The sequence below is a fragment of the Panthera leo genome, chromosome A2, assembly GCF_018350215.1.
Source record: "Panthera leo isolate Ple1 chromosome A2, P.leo_Ple1_pat1.1, whole genome shotgun sequence".
NCBI classification, from domain to species: domain Eukaryota; kingdom Metazoa; phylum Chordata; class Mammalia; order Carnivora; family Felidae; genus Panthera; species Panthera leo.
The window spans coordinates 36177771-36201285 of record NC_056680.1 but is presented as its reverse complement, the minus strand read 5'-3'; the positions used below and the strand labels follow the sequence as shown (position 1 = coordinate 36201285).

Sequence of the window (23515 nt, the reverse complement as noted above, 5' to 3'; positions counted from 1 at the left end):
GGGGTGGGGGGGTGGGGGTGAGCATCTCAGGATCAGCCATGTCACACCAATTTACCATCAGGGGGCCTTGGTGGGTTTTCATTCTTTGATTGTATTTCAGTTTTCCATCAGGCAGCCCCACATTGCAAGGCAGAGCCAGGAAAAGCTGATTCTGTGTCTACTGGCTTTTGGAGGAAGGACAGCAAATTGTGAATACTTTGCAGGAGGAGGATGGCTAGGGGAGGGAGGGGTGGCCTGGCTGATCGTTGTCGGAATGCTTACATTTGGATTTAGTCCCCTCACACAACACAGCCTCTTTATTTCTCTGCTAGGTCCCATCCTGCAGACAAAAAATGCAGCAACTTTATTCAACTGGGAGACCGTTCATCTTCTCTGGGGACTGAAGCTTCCCTGGATGTTTTTTGGTGGTTTTTTTTGTTTTTGTTTTTGTTTTTTTTGTTTTTTTTTGTTTTTTTTTTTGGACAGTCATTTGTGGGTTTAAATAAAGTCCTCTGCTTGGGTTGTTAATATCTTTGAGGTTTAAAAAAAAAAAAACTACATTGCATTTAGGAAGATTAAGCCTGGTGTTTGCTATAGGAATATATCATCATGTTTTCTTTCCTGAGATGTGGAAAGAGCTTTGTTGCAGTTCCTGGCTCCCCCTACTCTCACCCCCTTCCCACTATGGCTATAATGTATATCTCATTGTATTGAGTCCTATATGGGATCGGAGCCTCTGGTTTTGACAGGCTGTAGTCTTTCATAATCAAGCAAAATTAAAAGATCGGCACGGGGGGGTTAAACTGTGGGCGTGTAAAGAATCAGCATCCCCTCGTCATCCTTGATGTCCGTATCAGCCTTGTTAAAATGTGCGTCTTGCTTTCACGACCCCTACTTTGGGTAACATGTCTCTGATGTTTTGCAGTTTGTGAGAATCCCACAGCCAGGCTGAGAAGCGGGGCAGTATGTGGGGGTTTGAGAGTAGTATGGAGCTGTGGTATAGATCCCATCTGGCTACAGTCCACGGATCACCTGGCATTTCAGAGCCTGAAGTGTCTGCCTTTGAGCATTTTTCTCTTTGGGGAAATCATTGTTGCGTTGGTCTGTAGGAGAAGTGACCCCGATAGAGTTTTGTTTTTGCTTTTTAAGGTTGGAGAAACTTTTAAAAGGAGAACACAAGTATTGGAACCAACCAGACAGCCTTTATGTGTCTCTCCCCAAGTTCAGGGGAGCTATAGTTTATCTCTTTGCGGTCAGTGACCAGATAAAAAATGGAGGTTCCAGGATCCGGAGACCCCATGGACTCTTTATAATTATTTTTAAGAACCACAGTAACTTGAAGGATTATCCTACTAAACTGAAGATTTTCTCTTCTTTAAATGGATGGGGACTGAGCCAATACCCTCTCATGATAATAAAAAAGGACATCTAAAATAATGATAAGCGGAAAATGATCTCTAAGTTTAGAGTTTCCTGTACATGGGAAAAGAATTTTAAGAACATTTTAAAACTTGCAAGGACCACAGATTTCTTAATTGCACAATATAAACTAATTTCTAGCAAAGAAACAACATTTTTGGGACGCCTGGGTGGCTCAGTCAGTTAAGTGTCCGACTCTTGGTTTCGGCTCAGGTCATGATCTCATAGTTTGTGAGTTCGAGCCCTGTGTCAGGCTCTGTGCTGATGGTGTGGAACCTGCTTGGGATTCTCTCTCTCTCTTTCTCTCTGTCTCTCTCTCTCAATAAATAAATAAAATTTTTAAAAACTTAAGAAAAAGAAACTATTTTCATTAATGCCTTTTAAATAATGATCAAGAAAATAGTCATTTAAATTATATAGAACTGAAAGGCAGTATAATAAAGTAGTTAATACCTTAGGCTCCAAGTTAGAGAGACGTAGGAATAAATCCGACCTCTGCCTACACTTGATCATGAGTAAGTTACTTATCCTTACTATGCTTCAGTTTAATCATGCATAAAATGGGAAATATAATAGTGCTAATCACAGAGTTTGATAAAAGAATTAATTGACACAAGATATTTAGCCCAGTGCCTAGAGTTTAGGAAGCATTCAACAAATGTTATCTGCTCTATCATTTTAGAAACCCAACTCATACTAACCTACAAATTAAAAAGAAGGCACTTTTGACACAATTGAGAAGTCTAGCAGTTGGATGAACTTCAGGTATGGTTTGATCAGAGTACTATACTTGTTGCCTATGATTCTTCCAGCCTTGTTCGTGTGTTGGCTTTTTCTTCGGCTGGTTTCTTCCATCATGATAGCAGATAGCTGCAGCAGTTCCAGGGCTTAGATCCAGATATCAACCTATTCAAGAAGAAAGAAAATTTCTCATATCCACCAGCTATCAAAAAAAAAAAAAAAATTCCAGTTTTCACTCTGATGGGTTAACTTAGGGACGGTGCCCACCCCCAATGCCATGCACTGAATGGCACAGGGAATGGGATTATAATTCAGCATTCTCAGTGGGAGTGACATGACCCCCAAGAGGCAAACATTGTTTCTTAAAGGTAGGAGGGTGGCACAAAAATCTTACTCTTTTTTTGTGTATAGAGCACAGGTGTACATAGAATACCTAAACAGATATACAGGATTCTACTGGCATTAGAATTTGCAGGGGGAGGAGGTGACTAGCAAACAAAAAAGTATCTAAAAGGCTCTTTAAAAAGATGATCGTGAATAAAACTGTTGAGAAACACTAATTACACTGATTGGCTTAGACCAGTGGGAGAGCAGACCCATTTGTGAAACTGGGAGTGAAGTTGGTCCCAGGCAGACCACACAGCTGCCAAACAGTGGGGGAGGGTCAATGCTCAGTTGAGCTGCAATCAGCAATGCCCCCTACACTTGAATTATTAGAACCTCAAATCTAGAGCTCTCTAATATAAAAAAGATTAATGGCAAATATATTTCTAAGTATTTCGCCGCCGTAATTTGAGTTAGGGGTGCCTGGGTGGCGCAGTCGGTTAAGCGTCCGACTTCAGCCAGGTCACGATCTCACGGTCCGTGAGTTCGAGCCCCGCGTCAGGCTCTGGGCTGATGGCTCAGAGCCTGGAGCCTGTTTCCGGTTCTGTGTCTCCCTCTCTCTCTGTCCCTCCCCCGTTCATGCTCTGTCTCTCTCTGTCCCAAAAATAAATAAACGTTGAAAAAAAAAATTTAAAAAAAAAAAAAAAAAAGGGGTGGGGGCTCATCATTAGAATACCCTTATTGCTATCCCATAATTACAAATTCTAAAGCACGAAGGGGAGTGTTCAGTGGTACTGTCCAGTTTAGTGGCAAATGGACTGGAAACACCACAGGGTTACATATTTTACTGAACTCAGTTTTTTATCGTCTTGACGATAGAAAGGTGTCATCTTTCTTGCTTCTAGTCTGAATAGTCTGGTTTGTAAGGAAATCCGGGCTCAATCACGCCAGAGAGAAATAAGGGTGGTGCGGGAGATATCCATTACATGAAATACCTGATGGTTCCCTGGGGGTGTTTTGTTTATTTATATACTATACGTGAAATAAGATCTCCCACCTATTCATAAGGAATCTGGCAACAATGTTATTGCCTGGCTGGCACAGCCGGGAAGGCATCATTTCTTTGGAATTGAACACTTCCTCTACATCTAGATACTGGAGAGGCAGGAGACTTAATTTGCCAAAAGCTATGAATAATTAAGGCGCTAGCTATAAGGCATTTCTGTAGTAACGCGACTAAATAAAAAGCAGGCTGAAGCGGCATTGAGGCTGCCTTTTAACAAAGACTTACTTTATGAGTGAAGCTTTGAATTTGGTTAAAGTAGCAGACTGAGACATTCGCCTTCAATTTGGGGCTAAACCTTAAAAGCTGATTCATCAGCCGTATATCTATCCTGCTGATATCTTGCCTAGATGGGTTCTGTTATAGCAATTAATTAGGGTTAACAAACAACTGAAGTAGAAAATGGTGGGAGAATGTGGTTGAAAAAAAGATCAACACCCTTTGCTTTTTATTAAGCATGACATGTTCTAACAAAGGCCTCAGCTTGTTTCTTGGGATTAAGCTGTCCCCTCATCCCCAACACCTCAAAGCTAGAATTTCTTGCAAACCCTGAGTGGAGTCATTGCCTTCCAGCAGGAGGTAACTTAGAATTTGAGATATTCAAGTGACCATAAGAGGCCGGGTCAGCTCCCCTGTGGCAGGCAGTTGGCACTGAGTGGGGAGCATACAGTTCAGAACAGCAGAGGCTATAGACTCAAAGTTTAGCAAATTTGACCTTGACCAAACCGCTTTCCCCCCTTGAGCCTCCTGGGTATAAGGGAAGAACTGTAGTACCTGCATTATGAACAGGATGAAAAATTCATGAGATAGTATCTGTAACACTAAATGCCCTTCCTGATATAAGCAAATGCTCAATAAATGTTAGCCCTTGGGTATGTACCGTACTTAACAACAGACCCGTAGAAGGTACTTGATAAAGTAGCACCGGATATTACTATTGTTTTTTATAAGTGATACTAGTTCTCTGGAAAGTACATTCCCATCTTTATAGGCAAGGATGTTCACTGAAAGAGACTGTGGTTTCCCACAGCGTGTGTAGGGTGGGCCTTGGGTATTTTTTATTGTCTTCACACAGTAGACCCACATTTTAAGCCAATACAAAAACTCTAGGAAATACAAGCAGCTCCCATTAGGGTCGCTAAGGAAATAATCTCTCTTTGTCCGACATTTTGATGATCCTGATAACAAATGAATTTCGCATCCCACCACATTGGCTGGAAAAGACCAACCCCCGCAAAAGGCAGGTTCCCCATTGAGCATTCAGTGGCCTGTGTGCTTCAAACCCTGTATATTTTGCTTGTCCCCACCCTTCACTCTCCACATTACTCTGAGTTACACAGACTAGAAGAGGGGCTGACAAACTGTGACTCACAAGAGAAAACTGTCCTGTCCCTCGTTTTTGCAAATAAAGTTTTATTGCACACACAGCCTTCTGTTTTTGTAAATAAAGTTTTATTGGCACACAGCCCTGCTCACCCGTTTGCTTGGTGTCTGTGGCTGCTTTTGCATTACAGTGGCAGAGTTGAGTAGCTGTGACTTAACTACTTACAGTCAAGTAGTTCATACAAAGATGATATTGGCCACAAAGGTGAAAATACTTGCTGTCAGCTCCTTTACAGAAAAAGTTCAACAGTTTCCACACTAGAAAAAAAGCAATGTATTGGGTACAGAATGCTAGAGGGAAAAAGGTCCATACTTCAGTCATAGAAAAAATAGAACTTGAAGGAATATGAAAGAATTTTCTCATCAAAAACTTAGTCACCAGGAAAATAATAAATAAATATTCAGGATGAATGTTCAGTTTACCTTTACGAGGTCCTTTGTTGTAGAACATGATTGGAGTTACAGATTGACTCGTTTGTTTGTTCATTTATTTGTACCTAAAATAATGATCAGAGTTCTTACCCCATCCCTGCTACTGTCCCAAGGTGTCAACCACACAAGGTCAAGATAGGCGTTTTTCCTGCGTCAAGAAATCTATTGTCAAGGAGGAGACACAGATAAGGAAATGAAACTCTGTGGGAGGCCCTTGGCCAAGGTGCTCTAGGCACACAGTGGAGGGAATCTAAGTCAGACTGGAGAAAAACAAAAAGGGAGAGGAAGAGAGCCAAGGAGGCTTCCTGGAGGAGGCAATTCTCAAGCTGAGGTTTGAGGGGAAAGTAGGAGTTGGATAGATGAAGAAACGCAGAAGGGCATTTCAGGCATAGGAAAACATGTCTTTGGTGGAATTATAAACAGTTTTTTAAGGCCAATGGGGAGAGAGGGCAGGAGCAGGGGAGAGAAAAAGAGCGAGTCGGAATCAGAGGCAGAGATTTTGATTGAGAGTAACATCTGAATTTGAATGATCTTTTACTTTAGGATTTTGATATTTTTCTGCAGAACTTCGGGGGCAGGAGAGAGGTTGATTTAGAAGTATCACTGGCAGCAGTGAGGCTGACAGATTTGGGAGAGGGTGACATAGTGGAGGCGGGAAAGGAAGGGGAGCTAGGGGCTGCTGCAGTGACACAGGTGTATAGGTCAGGATAGGCTAGGTTTTGCCATGGCAACAAACAGCTCCAGTATCCTAATGGCTTAAAGTTTGTTTGTGGTTCACACTACCGTCGCATCACAGGTTGTCCATAAGCTCTGCTCATCACTGTCACTTAGACTCACAGAATGTTCTTTCACGTTGCCAGTTACCATGATGGAGAGTGAAGAGCTCCTCGGGACTTGGCACTGGCAACTAAATGCTTGGCCTCTAAGTAGCTCCTGTGACTTCTTGCGGGTCCTTGGTCAGAGCTGATCAGTCACGCACTCAACTGCAGGGGCCAGGTAAGCAGTCCTACTCTGGAACAGCGTGAATGCTGATGCAGATTTGGTTCCTGAAACAAATTAACGAGCAGGAAGTTTACCAGAGAGCGCACTGGGATCAACACCTGTAGAAGGGAATAGAAAGAAGCAGGAGGAGCAGAGGAGAAAAGGGGCTATAATTCAGGCTCAGCAATGCCTTCAGCTGCCCTCATGGGTAGCTCTGGAACTGAGAGTTGTCCCCATTTGGAACAAGAGGGCTGTTCTTCCCTCCCACCTACATCAACACGTTGTTGGCAGTAGACTGCCCTTGAGAACGCGGAGTGACCTTGACCTTGAGGTAGGCAGCTCTATAAGGGAGGGCAATCCCCAGAGGGAGCTGAGAGCTGTCAGCTTAGAATGTTCCTGGTAGCTGAGGGAATAAGTCTGGGCAGCACATCATGGGGTCTTCTGCAAATGCCTGCCCAACAGGTGCCGGGATCAAAGCCTGAACTGAGGAAGGACCCACAGGAAGGAAGTGGAAAGTAAGGATTGCGTTGATTTAAAGGATGTAGAATCTGGCTTCAGGACACAGTCTCACTCTCAGGGCGGCCTCCTGATTGGATCCTACACTGTTGAAGGGATTGGGCAGCCATGGAGTCAGTTAACAGAAGCAACACATACAGAAAGGAGAGAAAACTTGGCAGATAAATGAAATACGAGTCTCCTTATCGCTGAGCAAATTCATCTCCCACCTTTTCTGGTAACCAAAGACTAGGGTTTTAGGGCAAGGAACTGAGATGTGAAGATACCCCAAAACTGAGAAGGAAAACGGTCTTAATGTTCTAGCCCATCACTTGACAGAAGTATACTTCTGAAAGACTATGTTATTTAAAATCGACAAAATCAGTCTCAGTATCTTTGAAAAGCATTTCGGAGCCTTTGTCGTCCAGCTTGAGAAACACCAAGTTAAAGACTCTCCTGCCTTTCAGATTGGTGTTTGTTTTTCCTCCTACCGTCCTTTCTCGGTGGAGTGGCAGCACAGAGTAACTTCCTGTTTATCCCCCTCTTCTGTTTATTTTGAACATTGGCTTTGTGATGTCTGATTTGGAGGCTATGGAAAAGTGTGAAGGATTCGAATAGGAAATCAGACCTGTAGTTCTAAACTTTACAGCAAGATGATATGACTTCAAGCACAGAAAGGAGGCAGAAAATTAGACCCTCGTGAAAAAAATTAAAATTGCCATCTCTATGTAATTACACATATGTGTGCCTCTAGGTGTTCATATGTAACATATAGATTCTGGCATCCTTGAAAACAAACTTGGCTTGAAAGAGGCTGATGAATGCGATAAATTAAATAGTACCACTTTCCCCCTAATGTCCTAATCGTTTTTAGTCTCTTGAATTTTGTGTTTTGGGCAAAGCTTGTTGATTAAATAACTATTTTTCCCTAACTAGTGCTTTTATGTAGTGTCCCTGCCTTGACTAATAGCTACTAATTATGTAGCAGCCGCTGTGTGCTGAGTCTTCTGCTTGGCACTTTAATTGCGTTATCTTAAAACAAGACAAAACAAGACCAAAACCCCTGAGGGTTTTTTTTTTCAATATACAAACATATAAAAGATAGTATGAGTAAAAAAGCCACGCACCCACCACTCGGTTTTAAGACATCTTAATATTTTGCCATGTTTGCTTCAGATACTTTTTAAAAATGTAACCAAACTATATAGAATCAGTTGAAACCACCCTCGTACTTTTCCTCTCTCCCTAAAATCCTACCACTAAGTTCATGGGTCTCATTCCTGGGCATGTTTTGATAATTTTGACACCTATGTTTGTATCTATAAATAGATAACCCTTCTATGTTTGTCAAATTTATAGAGGATATATAATTCTACTGCCTTATTATTCTCTCAACAAGCTTTTGGGATTTATCTCTAAATTCATTTTAATCCCTATATTCCATCGCATGAAAATAACCAATCTTTTGTTGATGGATACTTAGGTTGCATACAATTTTTCAGTGTCTCAAAAGACAATAGTGAAAAGTTTTGTATTTGTTTCCTTGGGCTTATGATCAAGAACTTCTCCAGTGTATGTACAGAAGATTTTTAGCTTTATGAGATGCTGTGTCTTATCTTTGTCCTTGTAACAACTCTACAAGATGATATCATGAACCCCACTTTATTGGTTTTATGTACTTATTAACTAATAAGTCATGGTGCTGGAATTTGAACAGAGCTCTGTCTGATTCCAGTGCTCAGCCTCTTGCCACTGACTTGCTACTTTATTTATTAAGAGGTAAACAGCACATAAAGATAGAGTCTTATCAATTTATTAACTTAGTCTTTCACTCAAACAAACATGGGGTGGAAACATAGCCTCGTGCTTCAAAATGAAGTCCGTGCACTCAAACTGCCTGAATTCAAATTCCTAACTCACCTTTTTTAGCCATGTGAGTTCTGAGACTGATTTTTTGGGCTGTAAAATATAGATAATTAGAGTATCTCACTTAAAGCGTTTCTCTCCTGGGATCACGGTAGAAATTAAACATATTGATATTGTCAGTAAATATTGTTAGATATATGTGGGGGTAGATGGTTGGTTGGATGGGTGCATGAGTGCCTGGTAAATAGTTATCTTTATAGGTTCAGTGTTTTCAGTTTCTTATTTATGTGAATAACCATTGGAACCCCTAAAGTCTGCAGAAGCCTTGGATCCTCCCTCCTCCTCTCCGCATTATGAAGCTATTAAACTTTCCTCTTCTCGACCCTGAACCCTAGACTCTTATGCACAAAGGCTATGGAACCCCACTGACCGCTGTCTTTCTCATCTGTGTAAGCTCTCCTTTGATATGACCCTGAGATTTGCAACTGCTAAGGAGACCCAGTTATTACAAGCATCATGCTACCCTTGAGTAATGTAGCCAGCAAATATTTTTACAGAAATGAGTTTGTCTCATTAAAATGTGATTAGATGCTTATTATCTGAGAGAGAAAAGGGCCTTGATAAAATAGGGAAATAGAATGAGCTGTAGTTAGCTGGACCCGGTAAAATCAAGGCTTCCTGACTTAGCAGCTGTGTGACCTTGAGCCAAGCTGCTTAATTGCTCTGAGCCTGTTTCTTTACCAATACAAAGATAAAATAATACTCACACTTACATGGTATGAAGCTTAAAAATAACATGGGTTGAAAAACTTGATCCTAAGCTTAATGTTATCATACTAGGAGTTATGAGTGCAAAGTCTGACCAGGATGTAACTCCAAACACTTTTCATTTAATAGCTGTATGGCATGGGCAAATTATGGGACCTCTCTGTGCCTCATTTTCTCGTGTTTGAGATGAGGATGATAATAGGGCCTACCACCCGGGGTTGTTGAGGGGACAACACAAATAAATAGATTTCACTAGGGTGCCTGGCTCATGGTAAGCGTTTCAAAAGTGTTAGCTATGGTGGGGCGCCTGGGTGGCTCAGTCGGTTAAGCATCTGACTCTGGATCTCGGCTCAGGTTTGTGAGATCAAGCCCTCAGCTGGGCTCTGCGCTGAGAGTGCAGATTCCGCTTGGGATTCTCTTTCTGCCTCTCCCTACTCGTGGGGTGGCTCTCTCTCTCTCTCTCCCCTCCTCAAAATAAATAAACTTTTTTAAAAAAGTGTTAGCTATGGCTATTTCTATTTAGTGAACATTTTCAGTGTCAGACATAGTGCTAAGCCCTTTATAGTTACCATTTCATTTAAGTCTCCTAACAGCGACATGTAATAGATATTACTGAACCCACCTGGCAAACGCGGGACCTGTTTAGAGCTGCTAAGTAACTTGTCCACAAGCAAAGATTGGAGCTCCGTTCTGTCTAAATACAAATCCCATTCACTCAGCCATCGTAGGGGATGGGCTTAGTTTGCAAACCATTCAGCCTCTTCCTTTGCCACCTTTGCCTGCCTGAAGTCCTAGGACTGCCGTAGTCTCCATTCTCCTCTGCCAAACCCTAGCGGCATAGCAGGGATTAATGACCTGGTTGAGCCTCAGTCGTGAATGGTCTCAATCCAGGCTCCAGAAGCAACTCAGATCACACCATTCTCTTATGTGAATCCCTCCTGTGACGTCCCAACTCAGAAAAGCCTAGGCTCACCATACCCACAAGGCTCCACGTGATCAGCGCCCCTTTCTCTAGGTTCCTGTACCCCCGCTGTCTGCAAACACACTCAGCTTCTGGTGTTCACTCCTCACACTTGTCCCCTAACTCTTCTCCAGTGACACTGGCCTCCCTGCTGTGGCTTAAGCCCACCAAATGCATTCCACCCTCAGAGCCTTTGCCCTTGGGGTTTTCTCTGCCTGGAAGGAACCTGGGGTTTTCTCTTTTCCTCCTCTCCACCCCAGACTAAGAGGCCACCCCTGACCTTTCTCTTATCCTGCTTTATTTTTCTTCCTAACCCTATTGCCACCTCATGTTAGAACTTTATTTAGACGCTCACTGGTGTCTGCCCAACCAGATACATTAGCTGAAGACGGGCAGGGACTTGGCTTTGTTGGCTGTAGTGTCCCCAGTGCCTGGAACCTAATCTACCCTTCGGAAATACTCGTTGACTAAATGAACAAAGGAATCTGCTTCAGACTTTAAGAAGCTCACTCTAGCCACTCTGCGGGGAGTGTCTAGGGATGGGTAAGACAATTACGAGGCTGTTTCTAATGTCCAGTGAGACCTGCTGGGGACCTGGGTAGGAGTGACGGCAGCCTGTGGTGTAGGGAGATACCAATAATTCGGAGGAGGGAAAAAGTAGCATTAGGGGAACTCTGTCCAAAGGGGATGTTTGCGGTCTATAAAGTTGAGGAAACTTCATGCAAGGAAAAAGCCGTGCAGGTAGAAATGTATTTGTGTGTGTATGTTTATTGCTTTTCCTTATTGAAAATAGCCCCCAGCCAACGTAAGTATTGTAGCTTGAGAATAAATCTGCTTGGGTTCTCTGACGTGTTCTCAGATGTGCCTGTGCTTCCAGTTCATTCAAAAAGCAGTGTTTGAGATCGGAGACTAGGCTGTTTCCTCCAGGGCCTGTGAAAACGGACTCGCCCAAGGACCCTAGCTTGTGTGGCCAGCCAGCTTGCAAGTCCCGGTCTGTGCCCAGCCCAGGGTGGGGAAGTTGGCAGTTTCTGCAGCTCTTGTCAGCTCTGACTGTCAAGTGATCGCTGTTTCCTGTGCCCAGCCCTGTGGTTAGGTTCTGGAAGGTGCCCTGTGTTGCCTGACCAATGCTGACAGACACTTCAGACGTTGTGCTTTCTTTCTTTTTTTTTTTTTTTTTTTTTTTTTTTGGCCTGCTGTGGACGGCTCATCATTCTGACCCTGTCTCGTGTCATGCCCATCCATTGGAGTAACGGATAGAAGGAAGGACCCCCTGGATTTGCCTGGATTCTTGGGAGAAAAGAAAAAAACAACAACATTTTTTTTTTCTGGTCTTCATTAGTGTTTAATTAAAAGCTTGCTTTTCCCTAGGTCTTTGGCCGTGTCCAGGCTTTTTAAAATTCTGCAAGCAAAGACAATATAAAGAGAATTTGACCCTTTGAGTTACAAGAGCTGCTTATTGTGTCTAATTATCAACCTCAAATAACGACAGAATCATAAGCCCCAGCAAAAAAAGTAATACTAGGAATTTCCCAAATAATTCCTGAAGGAAAAGTGCATCTACCTTTAATAAATACTCTAATACCAGTTTTTAAATGAAATTAATGTTTAAGTTTGAAACAATCTGATCAGGGTATAAAGAGTCTTAACTCTCAACTCATATTTAAATTGATGGGCTTCTTTCTTCCTTAACTTTTTATATGTTAATATTTCAAGGTCTTGATGCCAAGTATTGGTCCAGCCAAGCTCATAAGACTTGGTTCTCAAATACCTTTTGGAAATGATATATTTTAGCGAATGTGTTTTTCCTTTAATAAACTTCAGAAGCCAACTCCCAGTTTCAAAATAACAATTTTTTTCTGAGATGTTAGTGCCAGAGTCTGAACAGTGGCCTTTATTCACGACCAAGTCGGATCAATTTAATTTTTTTTCAGACTCCTACGCTACATTAGGTAATAAATACAGCAAAACTTTGCCACACCTTTGTGCTGTATATTGTGTGTGTTTTAAGTAAATCAAATTTAATTATGGTCTTTCTATCCTTTTCTCTTTCCTCCTGACTTTTTTTTTTTTGTATATTTTCTCTGAGCTAACTAGGTCATGTTTAAGCATATGAATAATTTATAATGTATATGTATATGCATGTGTGTGAGTACCAATATACAAATAAATGTATAAATACGTGACTGTATCTGAAGTTTTTCCAGAAAGTAGAACCATGAACCAACATTTTCACCAAACATAACTTCTGCTTTTTTTCCCCCATCTTCAACATCACTTTTTTTTTTAGATTGATTTATTTATTTTGAGAGAGAGAGACAACCCGAGTCGGGGCGTGAACCTGTGAACCGCGAGATTATGACCTGAGCCAAATTCAGAGTCAGACGCTTAACCAGACTCCCCGTTCAACATCACTTTTTAAGTTATGTTATGACCCTGAAGTAATTAGTCAGTGCCAATAATCTGGTTAGGTTCCGTAACAGATGGTCTTTTTTAGGAAGTTGCTGTCAATTTTGATGAAGTTTAGGAAATGAAAACCGATGAACAACCTCATCTGTTTCCAACAGTTTAAAGAGAAGAAACCAGACAACTGGTTCTGTGCTGAAGCTCCCATGTCACCTCCCAGCTCAGCTTAGCTCGCCTGCCTGTGAAATGGGGCCATTCCGTGGCTGCTGCATGGGGGGTACCGAGCATTTAAGTAGGGGGCAGTAGAACGAGTTGCTCACAAGGCGACACTTGCCCCCTCTCCTTCCCCAGCAACCACCCACCCTCTGCAAGACCAGATAGGAGGTTCCAGGCCTGAGGAACGTGTGAAGAAAAAACACAGATGAAACGGGCAACAACAGTTCGATGTCTCTACACCGAAGCAGCTCCATTCATTATTTACAGATATTTAATGACATCTGTTCTGTTTTAATGGACCTTGTAATGAGATGAAAAGTGTTATCTACTTCCTTTGAGTGGTATGCACATATCCTTTGGGAGCTGAGGAGTTGGCATCATATGGATGTGAGCCTTAATCCAGTGCCTTATCCCTGACTGGCTGTACTGCCTAGGACAGGATGCCTAACCCCTTTGAGCCTCAGCTGCATCATCTACAAAATGGGGACAGAATATCTCAAAGTATTGTCATCAGGTTTAAGTGAAAGAATACCATTGGACTGCTCAGTTCAGGACTGGGAATGGGACAAGAATTCAGCAAATTATAGTTTACGAAAAAGGCCCTGACTACTAATATAGGCAGAAAAGTCAAGGAAAAGTATCCTAGAAATAAGATGCTGTTTTCCTCCCTCATCTAAATGAACTTTCCTAAAATAAGGATTAGAGAGGCGATGGACATTTTGAAGCAGGAGAATTAAATCATAATTGACCTGGTAAATTGCTACAACCTTTTCAGAGGAAAGCTGAGTTATAGCCAATCAAAATATGAAGTATGTGACCTCTTTGACCAAACATATCCACTTTAGGAAGTCATCTTAAGGATATCTCACATAATGTTATCTGTGCAAGATTTTCGTTTGCACCATTATTTGAAATAGCAACCCCTTGGAGATGTGAATAGGAGAACAGATGATAAAATGATTAACACTTCTGTACCATGGACTCCATGAGATCAGCAGGAAGAATGTAGAACTATATATCACAGCCTACCCAAATTGTCAGTTATATAATTTTGAGTGAAAACAAAGACTAAAGACAGAACAGTATACAAGATGAGTGTGTGTGTGTGTGTGTGTGTGTGTGTGCACGCACGTGTAGAGAGAGTGAAACAGATACAGATATTATGCAAGAAATGTGTGTATGTATTCCTTTACATGGGAGAATAGGGTTGGAAATATATTAAAAACCATTATATAATGGAAATTATATAATGGAAATATATGATAAAGACCATTAAAATTTTTACCCCAGGGAAATGTAAGTGGATGAAGGGAGAGCTTTCTACTTGTTTTACATTCCTTATTCTTTTTTTTAAAAATTGTTTAAAAACATTCATTTTTGAGAGTGAGAGAGACAGAGCATGGGGGCGGTGGGGTGCAGAGAGAGAGGGAGACACAGAATCAGAAGCAGGCTCCAGACTCTGAGCTGTCAGCCCAGAGCCCGACGCGGGGCTCGAACTCACGGACTGCAAGATCATGACCTGAGCCGAAGTCGGACCCTCAACCGACTGAGCCACCCAGGCACCCCTACATTCAAAATTCTGAATTTAAATTTTTTATAGCAAGGATATATGTAATTTTTTATAATTTGTAAAGCATCCTATTCCAAACAGTTGATCCAGGTTACTGTGAAAAGTGTTTCTGGGGAACAGGGATCTGTCCTATGTAATCCTGTGTCATTGCATCCAGTGTGTAGTATGTCTCCCCAAGTATTTGTCTTGTGTGTCCATTTAATAATGATTACTAATCATTACCGGAAGGATTACTATTGAGTAAAAAGTAATATTTCTCCTCATCTGAGTACCACAGATTTTTTTTTTTTTATCATTAAAATAATATAAATCCAGGAACACCAGGGTGGCTCAGTTGGTTAAGTATCTGACTCTTGATCTTTGCTCAGGTCATGATCTTATGCTTCGTGAGATCAAGTCCCATGTTGGGCTTCACAATGACAGCATGAAGCCTGCCTGGGATTCTCTCTCTTTCCCTCTCTCTCTGCCCCTCCCCTGCTCGCTCTCTCTCTCTCTCTCTCTGTGTGTGTGTGTGCCTCTCTCAAAATAAGTAAATAAACTTTAAAAAAAATAAATAACATAACATAACATAAATCCATTAATACAACTGTTATAGAAACGCATGGCCTAGGGGCACCTGGGTGGTTCAGTGGGTCTTGATTTCGGCTTAGGTCATGATCTCGTGGTTTGTGAGTTCGAGTCCCGCATCAGACTCTTTGCTGACAGTGTGGAGTCTGTTTGGGATTCTCTCTCTCCCTTTCTCTCTGTCCCTTCCCCACTCTCTCTCTCTCTCTCTCTCTCTCTCAAAATAAATAAATAAACTTTAAAAAATGAAATAAATGCATGGCCTAGAGTGAAGCTACTTTATCAGTGATATGTATTCACCAGATATTTTCTAAACCTAGAGTGGCATACATATTTACATTAATATAATTTTTTACAAAGGTGAGATCATCCTATTCATCTAATTTTGAAATGTATTTATTTACTGACATATTTAAGTTCTGATCTCTCATTATTTTCCATAACTGTGATATGGAATATCTATTCCATATTATATTCTATGATATGAATATACCATAATTAATTTCCCCAGTCTCCTATTACCAGGCATTTAGGTTGCTTCCAGTTTTTACTAAGTGCTAAAGTGAACATCTTTGTATGCAAAACATTTGTGGGAGAATTTCAGCAAGATAAATACCTTGTTTGGAAATAATTTGGATTTCCAAAAAGGTTGCACCAATTTATGCTGCTGTAGAATGAACAAGAATCCTTCTTTTCCATACCCTAGCCAACAACTTTTGATTTATACCACTCTCCTAGCCAAAAAATTTATATTGCAGACCTTTGTTTCATTTTATTTCATTTATTAGTGGAGCTGTCCCATTTTCAAACTTTCTTATGGGCCATAATGCTTGGAACACTGGAGTTGTTCTTGCCTGAGAACATCAGGAGAATCACATTCTGCATTTTATCACAGTATAAATTGGTTTGCATGTTTTCAGAGCCAGACTTGAGAGCAAATTTTAGTCTCATAGAAAATGTCATCTCAAAGTAGTATGGTATTCTCTTGTATAGTTAAAATAAGTTTATGTAGAGCATTGCTGGGTTAAAATCCAAGTATCCTAAAGATACATTTTCATTTTCCCTCTCTGTCATGCACTGCCATCTTAAGATTTAGAAATAGTGGGGAATAGTTCTTTCTATGTTTGCTATCCTGTTTGATTTCATACTGTGGTTTCCCCCATTTACTATTTAGTGGATTTCAGCAATTTTGTTTTTTCTCTTCTATGAATGTTCTGTACTCCATTTAGATAAGCTGGAAAGGAATCACAAAGGCCTTTATTTATTTATTTTGTAACAAGGGATAAAGCTTGGGGCAGGAGAGCAAAACGGCACCCCATTTATTTTCTCTTTTTCATCTTAGATGCCCTAGGCCATTGAGCTTATTTGGCCCTCTAAATCCATATTTATTAACTAAAATATAATTTTTCCAGAGTTGAACTGTCTCGATGAGATTTCATAGCCACAAGTGACCATGAAACTGTCTTTTGTCTCATTTTGGGAGCCACCAGAACTGAGGACTTAGGTGGTGGAAACTGCTCGTCCCATTAATGTCGTGGCTGTTCGGAAGCTAGCGCCTTGAGGGTGATGATGGGTTGACCTGCAGACCCATTTGTGTATAGCCTTCCACCAGGGCCAACCTAACTCAGAGGTAAATTGGAATTGCCACAGGAAACCCTTCAACGAGGGCTTGCCTCATGTTTTAGCTGTGCAGCACTCCCCATTGGCGTTCTGCCAGCTCCCCACTCTCTTTTGGAGGTGCCCACCATGCACATGGCAAAAGCGCAGGTCCCCGTGCAGATTTCCTACCGTGGCTGCTAAGGAGGCTAGATCTTACTCTGTCTGCCTTCCAGTTCAACTAGAGGACAGGCCCAAGGCCTCAACCTGGCCCCCGGCACCTGTGCACTCCTGCTCTTGGAGTGGTGAGCTGGAGGAGCAAACATTTGGAAGTGAGAACCACAAAGGCAGCAGTGGCCATGCAGCACAGACACGATGGTTGCATGACATGATACTGGCTGTGTTTGTTCCCTTATGGGTTCTCTTGTTCTCCATTCATTTTCTGAGCCTGCTTCCAAGAGCCAATTTTTCCCCCTTCTTCCATCCTAAGAGGCCTGATTTGGTCAGGAATCAATATCACCCTCCATGCAACTTGGGAATATTCTGGCTACTCCCTAAGCTAGTGCTTCCCAACTTTTTTTCATGTCATGGAGCACATATGATAATGTTGGTATGGCACCCAGGGTAAATGTTTATGAGGCTGCTCAAGGCTTAAGGTAACCAGTGCAGTCTCAGGAAGATATCAAAGACTTCTAGGGTCACGTCCAGAGGACCCAGGAGCTGACTCCAAGAATTGACCAAGATGCAACAGTTCAAACATCAGTAAAGACAACACTTTTAATGGTTTAAAACACATATAATGTATTTAAATGCAGTGTTTATAAATACTTAAAAAAATTTTTTTTAATGTTTATTCATTTTTGAGAGAGAGTCAGAGAGCATGACTGGGTGAGGGGCAGAGAGAGAGAGGGAGACACAGAACTTGAAGGAGGCTCCAGGCTCTGAGCTGTCAGCACAGAGCCCAATGTGGGGCTCGAACCCATGAACCGTGAGATCATGACCTGAGCCGAAGTCGGACGCTCAACTGACTGAGCCACCCAAGCACCCCAGTGTTTATAAATACTTAAAAAAATCATTTGGGCCACCATTGGAAGTGCCAAGTCATTATCTTGAAAACTGGTAAATAAAGGTAAAGAGTCAAGCATTTGCCCTATGTCTCCTGTAATGAATCCTGTCACTGGGTAACCTGTTAATAGATGAAGGGAAATTTCTTTTTTTTTTTAGTTTATTTATTTATTTTGAGAAAGAGAGTGAGAGTAAGCAAGCATGGGGGAGGGAGAGGGGAAGAGAGAGAGGGAGAGAGAAAATCGCAAGCAGGTTCCATGCTGTCAGTGCAGGGTCCAAGGCAGGACTCGATCTCACAAACCATGAGATCATGATCTGTGCTGAGAACCAGAACCTGATGCTTAACCGACTGAGCCACCCAGGTGCCCTGAGGCGAAATTTCTCATTACTGAAATATTCTTGCTAATAAATAAAGGGTGACAAATAGAAGGTCACCATATTGCAATCCTTAATTCATTAAATGATGTAGCTATTGAGCTAACATCAAAAAAGAGAAGGCCCTCCTAATGGAGGAACACACTTGGTAACCTATGAGGCAATCTTGCCAAAGATGATGCATCTGGAATCTGATTGAGTCTTCAGATTCAACCAACTTATGGGAAATACAGTGGATAGAGGACCATGTTAAATGACACCATACAGATATAATCAGCAAAACTCAGCTGGTGAAATGTACAGGATAAACAGCTCAGTTTCTTCAATAAATAAATTACAATGAGATAGAAGAGAGAAAGAAAGCAAGATGAGTGGAAGGGAAACCTATAGGTTAATAGAGATTCAGGAGAAGTATTGACAAATTGTAAAGTATGGACCTTTTCCAGGTCAAAATGGAAACAAACTTGAAAAAAACACATTAGCAAGACAACTGGAAATTTGAGCACTAACTGGAAATCTGATGATACTAAGTAATATTGTCACTTTTTTTTTTAACATAATTGGGGTTATGCTTTTAAAAAGAGTCCTTATCTTTGGGCACCTGGGTGGCTCTGTCATTAAGCATCTGACTTCGACTCAGGTCATGATCTCGTAGTTCATGAGTTCAAGTCCCACATCAGGTGAGCTTGAGCCCCACTTCTTTCTCTCCCTCTCCCTCCCTCTCTCTCTCTCTCTGGCCCTCACTCATTTGCTCCCCTCTCTCTCTCAAAAAACAAAAGAGTCCTTATCTTATACATTGAAATGTTTACAGATTAAAGTATTTGAATGCTTAGATTTGCTTCAGAGTAAAAGGACAGAAGGACAGAAAGTGGATGAGAGCATTAATGAAACAAGATCAGCCATGTGTTCATAAGTGTTGAAACTGGGTGAAGGATACATGAGGGTTCATTGCACAGGCTGTCACTTTTTGTAAGGGCTTGGAATTTTCCATCATAAAAAGTTTTGTTTCGTTTTAAAAGAAATGCAAAGGGAGAGGGGAAAAAGAAAAAACAAAAACAGAGTCTTCAGAAATACAGGAAGGAAACCTAGGAGCATGCCTGTGTACTAACCCCTGGACACATTGCTCATTGCCTGCAGTGGCCAAACGGAAAGGCTGTATAAGAATGTCAGCCCTGGGTTCGAATCCTGTTCTACACCCAACTGGGGGACTTTTAGTGCCAGATTCGCTAAGGCTCAATTTCTCGTTTGTAAGATAGAGATGAACTACTCCCCATTTCAGAGGGTTGTTGTTCGGATAAAAGAAGATAATCTGTATAGCATGGGGCCTTGGACCTAGTACCAGTTAGCACTCAGTAAATATGGGCTCTTGACTATTATTTTATTGTGTGTAGCATTTAAAATCAGAAAATTAGGCAAAAGTGAATACATGCACTTTTCAATGGATGTTGGAACATTTTTGATGATTTCTGAACTCCAAGGCCTTTTTTGGTTCCTTTTTCCAAACACGGGAATGAGATCAGATTTTGTAGTATTTATGTCCATTGCCTGAAAAACTGCATGAACCTTATGATGGCACCAAATCAGAAGTCCCTGAGCTGGTCCTGTGAAGCAGACAGAAAGGAAACCCTCACATTGCTTACCTTTCTTCCTCTGTCTTTTTCACCTCTGTTTTTCCATTTATGGTTAAGAAAGTGAGAGAATCTGCCTAGAACAAGAAACTTCCCTCTTTTTCTTCCTGGAGGGGAACATGAGTAATGGACTTTTCCATCAGGGTTGTTTTTCCTGGGCATGGTGTCCCCCCTCCAACTGCTAAAACATGTGATCCTGAAGGAGACCGTAAATAAACTTCAAATATTCCTTATCGGTCAGTGATGCTGTCCCAGTTTCTAATACATTATGAAGTAGTTTTCTGTATTTGGTGCTCTTCCTTTTAATTTTAAGTTTATTTATTTATTTTGAGAGTGAGAGAAAGCACGAGTCAGGGAGGGGCAGAGAGAGGGAGAGAGAGAGAGAGAATCCCAAGCAGGCTCCACACTGTCAGCACAGAGCCTGACGCAGGGCTTGAACCCAAGAACTGTGAGATCATGACCTGAGCTGAAGCCAGATGTTTAACCAACTGAGACACCCCGGCACCCCGGTGCTCTTCCTTTTAAAACAGAAGTTCTATTTGGGACACCTGGGTGGCTCAGTCAGTTGAGTGTCCAACTCTTGATTTCAGCTCAGGTCATGATCCCAGGGTGGTAGGATCGAGGACCAAGATGGGCTTCCGAGCTGAGTGTGGAACCTGCTTGGGATTCTCTCTCTCTCTCTCTCTCTCTCTCTCTCTCTCTCTCTCTTTTTCTTTTTTTTTTTTTTTTTTTTCAACGTTTTTTATTTATTTTTGGGACAGAGAGAGACAGAGCATGAACGGGGGAGGGGCAGAGAGAGAGGGAGACACAGAATCGGAAACAGGCTCCAGGCTCCGAGCCATCAGCCCAGAGCCTGACGCCGGGCTCGAACTCACGGACCGCGAGATCGTGACCTGGCTGAAGTCGGACGCTTAACCGACTGCGCCACCCAGGCGCCCCTCTCTCTCTTTTTCTAAAATAAATAAAGAATTACAAGACAGCAGAACTTTAAATCAAGTATGGGCCATTTCTGAGCATGGGATCCTGGAGGGACTACACAGGTCACATACTCATTAGGCCAAGCGCCTAATAGACACCCAAAAACTAGTTATTGGAGTGAATGCAAATCTAAGAAAAGCCAGTCTCCAAAGAGCTCTGACATACAAACTGATAAAAGATTATGAACAGAAACCAGCCTGTGTGTGAAAGGGGTGCATAATTTCTCAACCGCAGGGTTGGCCGTGAGGTGAAAAAGAAGATGTCCACTCTGTTCTCCTTGCAAAACACCAACATAGGCTGTAAATCCCTTGAGGGTCTTGACTGGAGCGTTTTCATCCTGACTTCCCTCACAGGGCCCTGCACATATGTGGTGCTCAGTGAATATTTGAAATGAACTCAGCTGGTCCTGGGTGTGGAAGGAGAGAAGGATGAGGAGTTATAAAGGAAATACACCTTTCTTTAGTGCAAACCTCACTAAATTCAGGAGGAGGGGAGCTGGCCTTCAAGGTTGTCCTCTTAGTATATGGCAAATGGTTCAGAGCTAGACTCGGCCATCAGATTTTTAGAAAACCAGTACACTGTGGGTGTTGGGATCTTATGGTGCGTTTGGCATTTCTCCGGTATATGAAATGCTCTGTAATGAGAGTGATCATTTTGTGATTAATGCAAAGCATTAATCCAGAACAAAAACACACTTCTCTGATCCCTCTAAGTGAGGAGTATGGGATAGAGTTGGTTGTTTTTGTTTTTTGTTTTTTTTTTTCACTATTCCTGAATCACATGTTGATCCCATGATAGGGGGGCATGAGGTTAATCTCACCCTAATCATTTAAATGATGCCCTCATAGAAGAGCAGGGATCTGTTATTAGAAAAAGGTGAATCAGACTCTGAATAGGCAAAACCAACAGACACTCGGACAGTCTCCTCGTTTTAATCCTCCCTCGTGCTCTCACGGCCATAACCTGACCTTGCCCCAGCCCTGTATTTGGGATGTGGGCTTTCACCTGACCCTCCAAGTTGGCCCGGCCTCCCGGTTTTAGCCCATCCTGTTGCCCCAACTCTGAAACTGGTTGTCCAAACTCTGATTTTCTTTCAACATGAAAAATCTCTTCGCATACAGTCAGAAATGTCTCAATAGTTATCGCAGAAGCCTCTCCAACCCAGGGAGAAAAGTTGACGGTTATGGCGTTTCTACTGCTATATATACGCAAATAGAAGGTTCCCCAAAACATGAAGTAATTCTCCATTTGCCCAGTAAGAAGATTCAAAACACATGTTTGAGGCCAACTTGAATATATGCAAATTTAGGAATGCAGATTACATAGTGGAATATCTGCTTCTAATGTTTTAGATCATTTGTTCTATAAATTGATAATTTGAGTGATGGTTGTCCGGTGCTGTCCCTCTTTTTGAAGTGGTTTTATTCAGCCTCCTCACCTGCACCTGTGTGTTGGTCCTCACACAGAAGCCCCTCCTGGACTCATCCTTGTAGGTCTCCTTGGAGTCACTCCTGCCGAAGGCATTTGAGCTACAGCATTTTTTTTTAAATCTCCATATATGGTATTTCATTGGGAAAACTATTGCATGACATTTTTTTCCTTCCCCCATCCATGGTCTTCCAGCCTAACCACCCACAGCATGGCCTTTTAAAGTGAGGTATAAGTGATTCATTTATTCAATTTTTCTTTCTTTCTTTTTCTTTCTTCCTTCCTTCCTTCCTTCCCTCCTTTCTTCCTTCCTTCCTTCCTTCTCTTTTTCTTTCTTTCTCTCTTTCTTTCTCTTTCTTTCTTTCTTTCTTTCTTTCTTTCTTTCTTTCTTTCTTTCTTTCTTTCTTTTCTTCTCATTTATTCTAACATCCAGGCCCTCCAATTGCGAAACCCCATGCCCACAAATAATTACTAAGTCTGTATTGAATTGTTTGCCATCTTTTCCACTGATTTCCTCAAGTGACCCGTATAAGCATCCAAATTTGGCACTGATTGAGATTGTTTCAGGCTATTGTGCCTTCTCAGACTGTATATTGTGGTTCAAAGTAAGCAGAGTCTTTGAAAGGACTTCAAGGTAAAATCACTTACTGCTCAGGGGTAAGATATCTTTTGGTAGAGGGAAGGGCGGGATATTTCCTCATTAAATACATGTGGTATATGCCTATCTGTCAGGCAAATTCTTTGTGTTCTGCATGCATCATGTCATTTAATTCCTCCAACACCTCTAATAAGACAGGGATTTTTATTTCCATTTTACTAAAGAGGAAATGTATTCTCAGAGAAGTCAGGTAGCTTTTCCAAGGACAAACAGCTACCAAAACCCAGGTTTGAGTCTAGAATTCATGTCATTAACCGTACCACACACTTGCACAAAATTTCAGAAGGTTCTTTTTTGGGGGGATGGGAGAAGCATGGTACCATGTCAGAAGCTATTACTTAACTGTTCTAAAAATAATATATATATTTATTATTTTTCCTGGATTCTGTATATTTTTCTTTCCACCCCACTTTGGAGTGTAATGTACTGTGATTTTTTCCCTGGCCATTGAGTTAGTTCAATAGTATTGAACAAATGTCTTAGTTAAATGCAAATAATAAAATAGATCTTTCTGTGAGATCCCAGTCATCCTGCCCAGATTTTTTGTTTGTGGCTGGCATCCCTGCCATTGACTGGTATTAAGATTGCCTCGTGGAATTCTGGGTTTCTTTCCAAGTGTAAA

At 41.6% G+C, this 23515-nt stretch overlaps 1 protein-coding gene across 5 annotated transcripts in view; it reads left to right on the top strand.

Moving 5' to 3' along the window:
• FRMD4B (FERM domain containing 4B) overlaps window positions 1–23515 on the top strand; it is a 322217-nt gene that overhangs the window by 151806 nt on the left and 146896 nt on the right. For 3 of the 5 annotated variants that reach the window (XM_042929953.1, XM_042929952.1, XM_042929950.1), the window contains exons 3-4: window positions 2081–2163; window positions 6202–6337. The exons of the other annotated variants lie outside the window; for them this stretch is intronic. The gene's annotated coding sequence lies outside the window, so the exon portion shown is untranslated. The remainder of the gene's footprint in view (window positions 1–2080; window positions 2164–6201; window positions 6338–23515) is intronic. 5 annotated transcript variants of the gene reach the window in all.